Raw genomic sequence first — 6,012 nt, forward strand, 5'->3', positions numbered from 1 at the left:
TTAAATTTGCAAGAGTAGCATTAAGATTGGGGAACATTCTAAAGTCAATACAATGAAATCGTCAGGGATGATGAAAATAGTTGCAAACATGTGCGGAAGGGATGATTCACCAAATCGATGGTTATATGTATGAGAATCTATCGAAGTGACACCCTTAAGAAACTTTCTATGGAACCTTAAATTAAGCATATTAAGAAAAAAAGAAAAAAGAAAGGAAAAAAAAGACATTTTTTATGATTCGGCTCCTCTAAAGTGAGAAGCTTGTGAATTTACTTCAATTTCATAAAATCTAGACTATTTGTCTAATCTAAGGGTTTTGAAACTCGACACATAAATCTTCCACCAATTTTTGGTTTTATACTCTATTAATGACAGGACTCGCCCCGGATTCACCCTGAAATCCGAAGAGGCCCTGCGGGGCCCACCTTAGAAAAAATTCTACTAAAAATTTGACAGAACTTCCCCTAAAAATTGACAACCCAAAACTTGTAGAAAAATATTTACACTTCTAAATCATCCATCCTTATTCTTCTGGAGCCACCCTGCTCCCTATATCACAACATCTCCCATTTCACAAACAATTCTGAACTTAAGAATATTAATCTCAAGAGCTATCAGAGCAATCTATTTCTTAGGCATACAAGAAGGTAGAATATAAGATAAACGACCAATACTTTTATAATGCGGAAGCTATGACAGCTATGCCTCAACCCTAAGTACGCTCGACCTTAAACTAAACTGGCCTGCAAACTGGACATTTAAAACAGAAGGGCCCAGGGGAAAACATTTAAAAACCGTTAGAGTGAGTGGACAAAAAATAAGTACTTTCGAATGTATAAGTAAAACTTAATGCTTTCCCAAGTTATTCTTTAAAATCTCGCATGCAGTAACAATCTTGGAAATACTTTTAATCATTATCTTTACTGAAATCTTAAAATCTCATCCTCAATCCTTTTTAAAACATCATTTTCAAGAGGCTCGTTTGATGACTAGAAAGGACTGTTGTCTAGTCATCACATGCCATCTAAGAGGGACTGCCACCCAGATGAAGCATCAGAAGAGACTGCCAACCGGAATAGGAGGCGGTGGATAGAAGGGACTGCCAACTAACTACCTTATGTCATCTGGAAGGGACTGCCAACCAGATGATGCATCGGAAGGGATTACCAACAGGAATAGGAGGCGGTGGGTAGAAGGGACTCCTAACTAGCCACAGGTAGTTAGAAGGGACTGCCAACTAACTACCTCATGTCATCTGGAAGAGACTGCCAACCAGGTGATGCATCGGAAGGTACTGCCAACCGGGATGTAGTCTAGAAGGGACTACCAACCAGACTATTACCTAGAAGGGACTGCCAACTAGGTAATATACGCATGCGCCGAAAATAGCCTCCTCAATAAACTGGAAACAACCTCTTTCAATTACTTGCTTTCGGAAAGAAACTCGTTGTTACTTCAATAAAACATTAAAAATTCACCGAAAGCATAACTCATGATTATCTCGCTAACTCAAACCTCAATATCTCAATAAATCCTCGAAAGCATCAATCAAATACTATGTAAATCAATAAATGCTTTCGGAAATATATCTCAGTCTAACTTCAAGGCTGATAAGTGCGGAGCTCAAAGCTCAATAAATCTCGATAATTCAATCATGCTCAAATATTTGCTAAATCCTTCATACTTGTATATCATCATCAAAACTGATATTCGAAATCAATAATTCTCAAATATTTTCTGAATCAGTCACTTCCTGAAAATCATTTCCCAACTCAATAACTCACAAATAATTAGCTTGAAAATCTATTGAAAGCCCTTGGGAAGGAAATCCACTAAAAATCCCGTAACTCATAGAGCGTAATAAATCTCATGAAATCAAGCTCATAAAATCATAATACTCAATAATTCAAATAATAAATTAAACCTCAATCGGAAAATAATAATATAGTGCATGCAAATTTAATTTAAAATAAATGTCCACTCACAGTACTATTTAGGCGATCACGCATACGAGTTCCTTCATCTAGCAATAGGTCGGTATATCGCCATGTACACAATTATAATTCGTGAATAACAATTCGGAATTAAATACGATTCCAATGTCCTATTCTCATAAATCAACATTTCTATTTCTTCTCTGATTAAACCAAAACTTTATCATTTGCACCTATTCTTTAATTGAAGGTTTCTAGGGCAAAGCTGAGAGAAATCCGATAGTGGAATTCTCATAAATCAATAACCAAACTATTGAACTTCGGAAATTCCGATTAATATCCAAACACCTATCCATAAATTCGTAACAATATATACTACCCAATAGATAGACCAAAACAACTCACCAAGAGTGGCCGGACGCGCCCTCACGCGCCACCACAGGCAGCTGCGCCTGGACCCACGCGCTGCTGGTCAACCACTGTATCTGGCTACCAAATTTTACCAGCATCAACAACTCAACATTCCAAGCGTCTTTCATAACTGTGGCCAAGTCAGAAAATACCTCTAAGTGGCCGAACAATTAAGCAAACAGAAGTAGAGTAAAATTTTCTAATTATGCTTTCTTCCTCCGCGCTATAAATCACTTCAAGGTATTTGGGGAGCTTCAAGTACGCCTCAAGGCGCTTCTAAAAAGCCTGGCTTTGTCACTGGAGGTGGCCGGAATTCAGGTCAACGGTCACTTGCAACAGTAAACTTCAAGGACCTGATACGTCGTTTTCTGGCCAATCCGCCGTGAGCCACCATTGTAGGGGCTAAGGGGAGGTCAAGACGAGTCCGTAGCCACCGGTTTCATGCTTTTTGGTGGTCGGAAAGAGAAAGCAACCGGAGTTGCAGAGGAGAGAGAGAAAATGCGCAGAGGAGAAAGAGGGAGCGTGCGGGAGGAGAGAGAAGGAGAAAAGAAAGTTACCCGGCCCAACAGTAAAAATTTCAAATATATACTACTTATCATGAACAGTAACTTTCACATTTTCACGTATAACTTTCGCATATGAGCTCCGATTTTTACATACCACATATGCACGCGCTTGGTTTAACGTCCATTACAACTTTCATGAAGGAAATTTTCTCAAATTTTGACCTGAACAAAAAGTTAACTTTTAGGGCCCCCTAAAATGTCGAAACGGAGCCAAAAAGTAAATGTAAATGTCGTTTACCCATCGAAAGACTTGTAAACTGGTAAATTTAGGTTCGGGACGTTACAATTAACTTGGCTGTTAACTATCGTTAACTAAAAGCAAAGGAAAAAAAACCAAAAACAAAAAAAAAAGAGCTAAACTCATATTGTCTTTCTCCTGTACGCAAGGGCGGAACCAGGATTTTTGACTTGGGGGGTCCGGATTTAGTATTAAGGGGATTAAATTTAAAGTTTAATCGATTCATTTTAATTAACTATTGGTCAAGTGTAGTCGTATTTGCAGATGATTTTTCATCTACAAGTATGAGAGATGAATCTTTTTTTCATCTACACATTTATTAAAGTTTTGTTCAGTATACGCAAGAACACCAAACCAATATTCGTGTGAAATTGAGAAACGGTAATGACAATGTAATTTAGGGGTCTATTTCTAAATTTTATGATGAAGATCTTACATTTTTCTGCTATTGTCAATTGAAAAAGAGAACTGGAGAATGAAATTCTTTTTCTTTCTTAATCAGATGCTATTGCAGCGACAGTATAGAAGTAGAGGCACTGACAAAAGTTTCTGAGGCTCATATTTATGGTCTACTGTGTTATTTTTTTATTTGCTTTGTGGGCTTTGTCTGTTTGGGTTGTGTCCAATTAACAAGATTTGAAGCCACTTTTTTGACCAAAAAAGGGTAAGAAAACCTAACCATCAGACCTTATATAAAAGAGAAGAGTAACCAGAGCTTGTCACGTGGGCTTGGGGGGGGGGGGTCCATCACTTGAAATTAAACTAAATTTCTAAACTTTTGTACTCCACTAAGCCAGCTAGCTGACATTTGTCAAAAAACTGGGTTGGGGGGGGGGGGGCGGGGGATCCGGACCCCTTCAGGCCGAATTACAGTTCCACCCCTGCCTGTATGTACATGGTAACAACCCCAAATTGATTTCTACAAACCGTGTGCTCAAAATTCAGAGTAAATGATATCAATTGGTCACACCATGATTTGCAAAAGATTGTAGGTAAAGTCATCGTGACAGTATAAGAATAACCAAGTGTTGATTTCAATCACATTAAGAAGCAACGGATTTTCAAATACCCAGTTTTCTTGTACAGATACTAACAATCATGATTTGATTTATTTACAGATAACAAGGATCATGACCACGGCTCATCACACTAACGAGTTGGTCAAGAGTCAAGACCATACCCCTTTTCTCGTGCAGCTTGCATTATAGTTTCCCCTATAGATTGGTCAAGACCATACTATAGCTCCATGCTCGCACCAAATTTAATTTCAATACAAAAATTTCAGTTTGTCAATCCAAGACCATACCGCCAATATCGGAGTTCTGCAACGATCTTTGAGTCTGATGATCTGTTACTTCAAGAAAAAATTCAGTTTTCTTGTACAGATACTCCCCATAATCTGAAATTACGTGTTTGAATAAATTGAATCATGGACGAGTTTCCATGGAAGCTCAAAGAAAGAGCAATGCAGCACATCAATTTGGGGTTGATACTACACATAGAGAAAAACAATACGAGTTCTTTTTATTTTTTCCGTAGAGTTAACAGCCAAGTTAACGAGGTTTAAATGAAAAATAAAATATTGTTGGAAGACTGATGTGTCGAGTTTCAGGACCCTTAGATTAGACAGAGAGTCTAGATTTCATGAAATTGAAGTAAATTCACAAGCTCCTTGTAACGCCCCAAGCTGCACCTCACCAGTTTAAGCACGTCACAGTGCCGCGAGCCTCTAAATCATAAACCGAACGCTCGATTTGCATTCTAAAAAACCGCTAGGCATTTTGTTTGAAAACTTTTCGTATAAACACAACGGAAGCTACAAATATTTTTGAGGTGAAAATCCTTGAGTTGCTAAAATTTATTTCATTCGTCTAGAACTTGAAATGAATTCTCACACACGAGGTACGAACTTCAAGGAAATGAGAACTCAACCAAAATTGACACAAGGCTAACTATCAACAAGTCTCAGAATACGAAGTTCGAGAAATAGAATTTAGAACAAGGTCTAAACGACAAAATTTACCGAACTTGTTCCGCACACCCAGCTCCGTCCGCTATTGTCCCATCACCAGTGCACAGTACCTGCATCCACACTATTGTAGGGGTGAGCTTTCGTCCTCGCTGCTCTTACAGGAACTCTGCCACGACTAGGTTTGAAACCACTAAATATATATTTGGGATCCCAGTATGAAAACATGCTTAAACCAAATATTTTAAAAGGAACGACAAACTTTAATGTTTTTTAACTTGAAAACTGATGCATGATGCTTAAATAAATACGGCGCCAAATCCAAATATTACCTGATGGCCGGTCCCATAGACCCACTACACGATCTTACCTCAAATTAATTTATCACCAGATAAGCGTAGTGAGAGCGTCCGCTACCTAGCTACACACACGGATCGGGTCGTTATTGCGATCGCTCACCGTCCGACCGGTGTAACTAACCCTCCGGAGGTTTTGGGGATCGAACCCAAGAAATTCAGAGCTATCCTTCGCTCTCAAGCCATCACATTTCTCACATGGTTTGGTTAGTATGCATTGCATTTGAACACAACCAAACCATACCAACTAACATGCATAATTTAATAACAACATATGAAAATCACTAACCGAGGAGAGTCCTGAATCCCTACCTGGATTTCGATGCTTTCTCTCACGTACTCCGAGAGTCACGAACCTTCCGTTCCTCAGGTAATTGGAGTCCTGAATTCCGACATTTCGATAGTTAATATCTCTTGAACAATTATACAAAATCTCGACGATTAATAAATCGTCCAAACCAACTTTTCCTGGTTTGATCAGGATTGACCATTTGACTCTTAGTTTGACCAATATTGACCACGTTTGACCAATCGCAAT

At 38.6% G+C, this 6,012-nt stretch overlaps 1 long non-coding RNA gene across 1 annotated transcript; it reads right to left on the reverse strand.

Annotated features, from left to right (window-relative positions):
- Positions 1–4,161: 4,161 nt before the first annotated feature.
- Positions 4,162–4,675, reverse strand: LOC112186217. The gene is made up of 2 exons (XR_002930686.2): positions 4,539–4,675; positions 4,162–4,497 (listed from the first exon to the last, which is right to left on the reverse strand). It is a non-coding gene; the product is annotated as an uncharacterized LOC112186217 (long non-coding RNA).
- Positions 4,676–6,012: the final 1,337 nt, after the last annotated feature.

This window comes from Rosa chinensis, chromosome 2 (genome assembly GCF_002994745.2).
Source record: "Rosa chinensis cultivar Old Blush chromosome 2, RchiOBHm-V2, whole genome shotgun sequence".
Taxonomy (NCBI): domain Eukaryota; kingdom Viridiplantae; phylum Streptophyta; class Magnoliopsida; order Rosales; family Rosaceae; genus Rosa; species Rosa chinensis.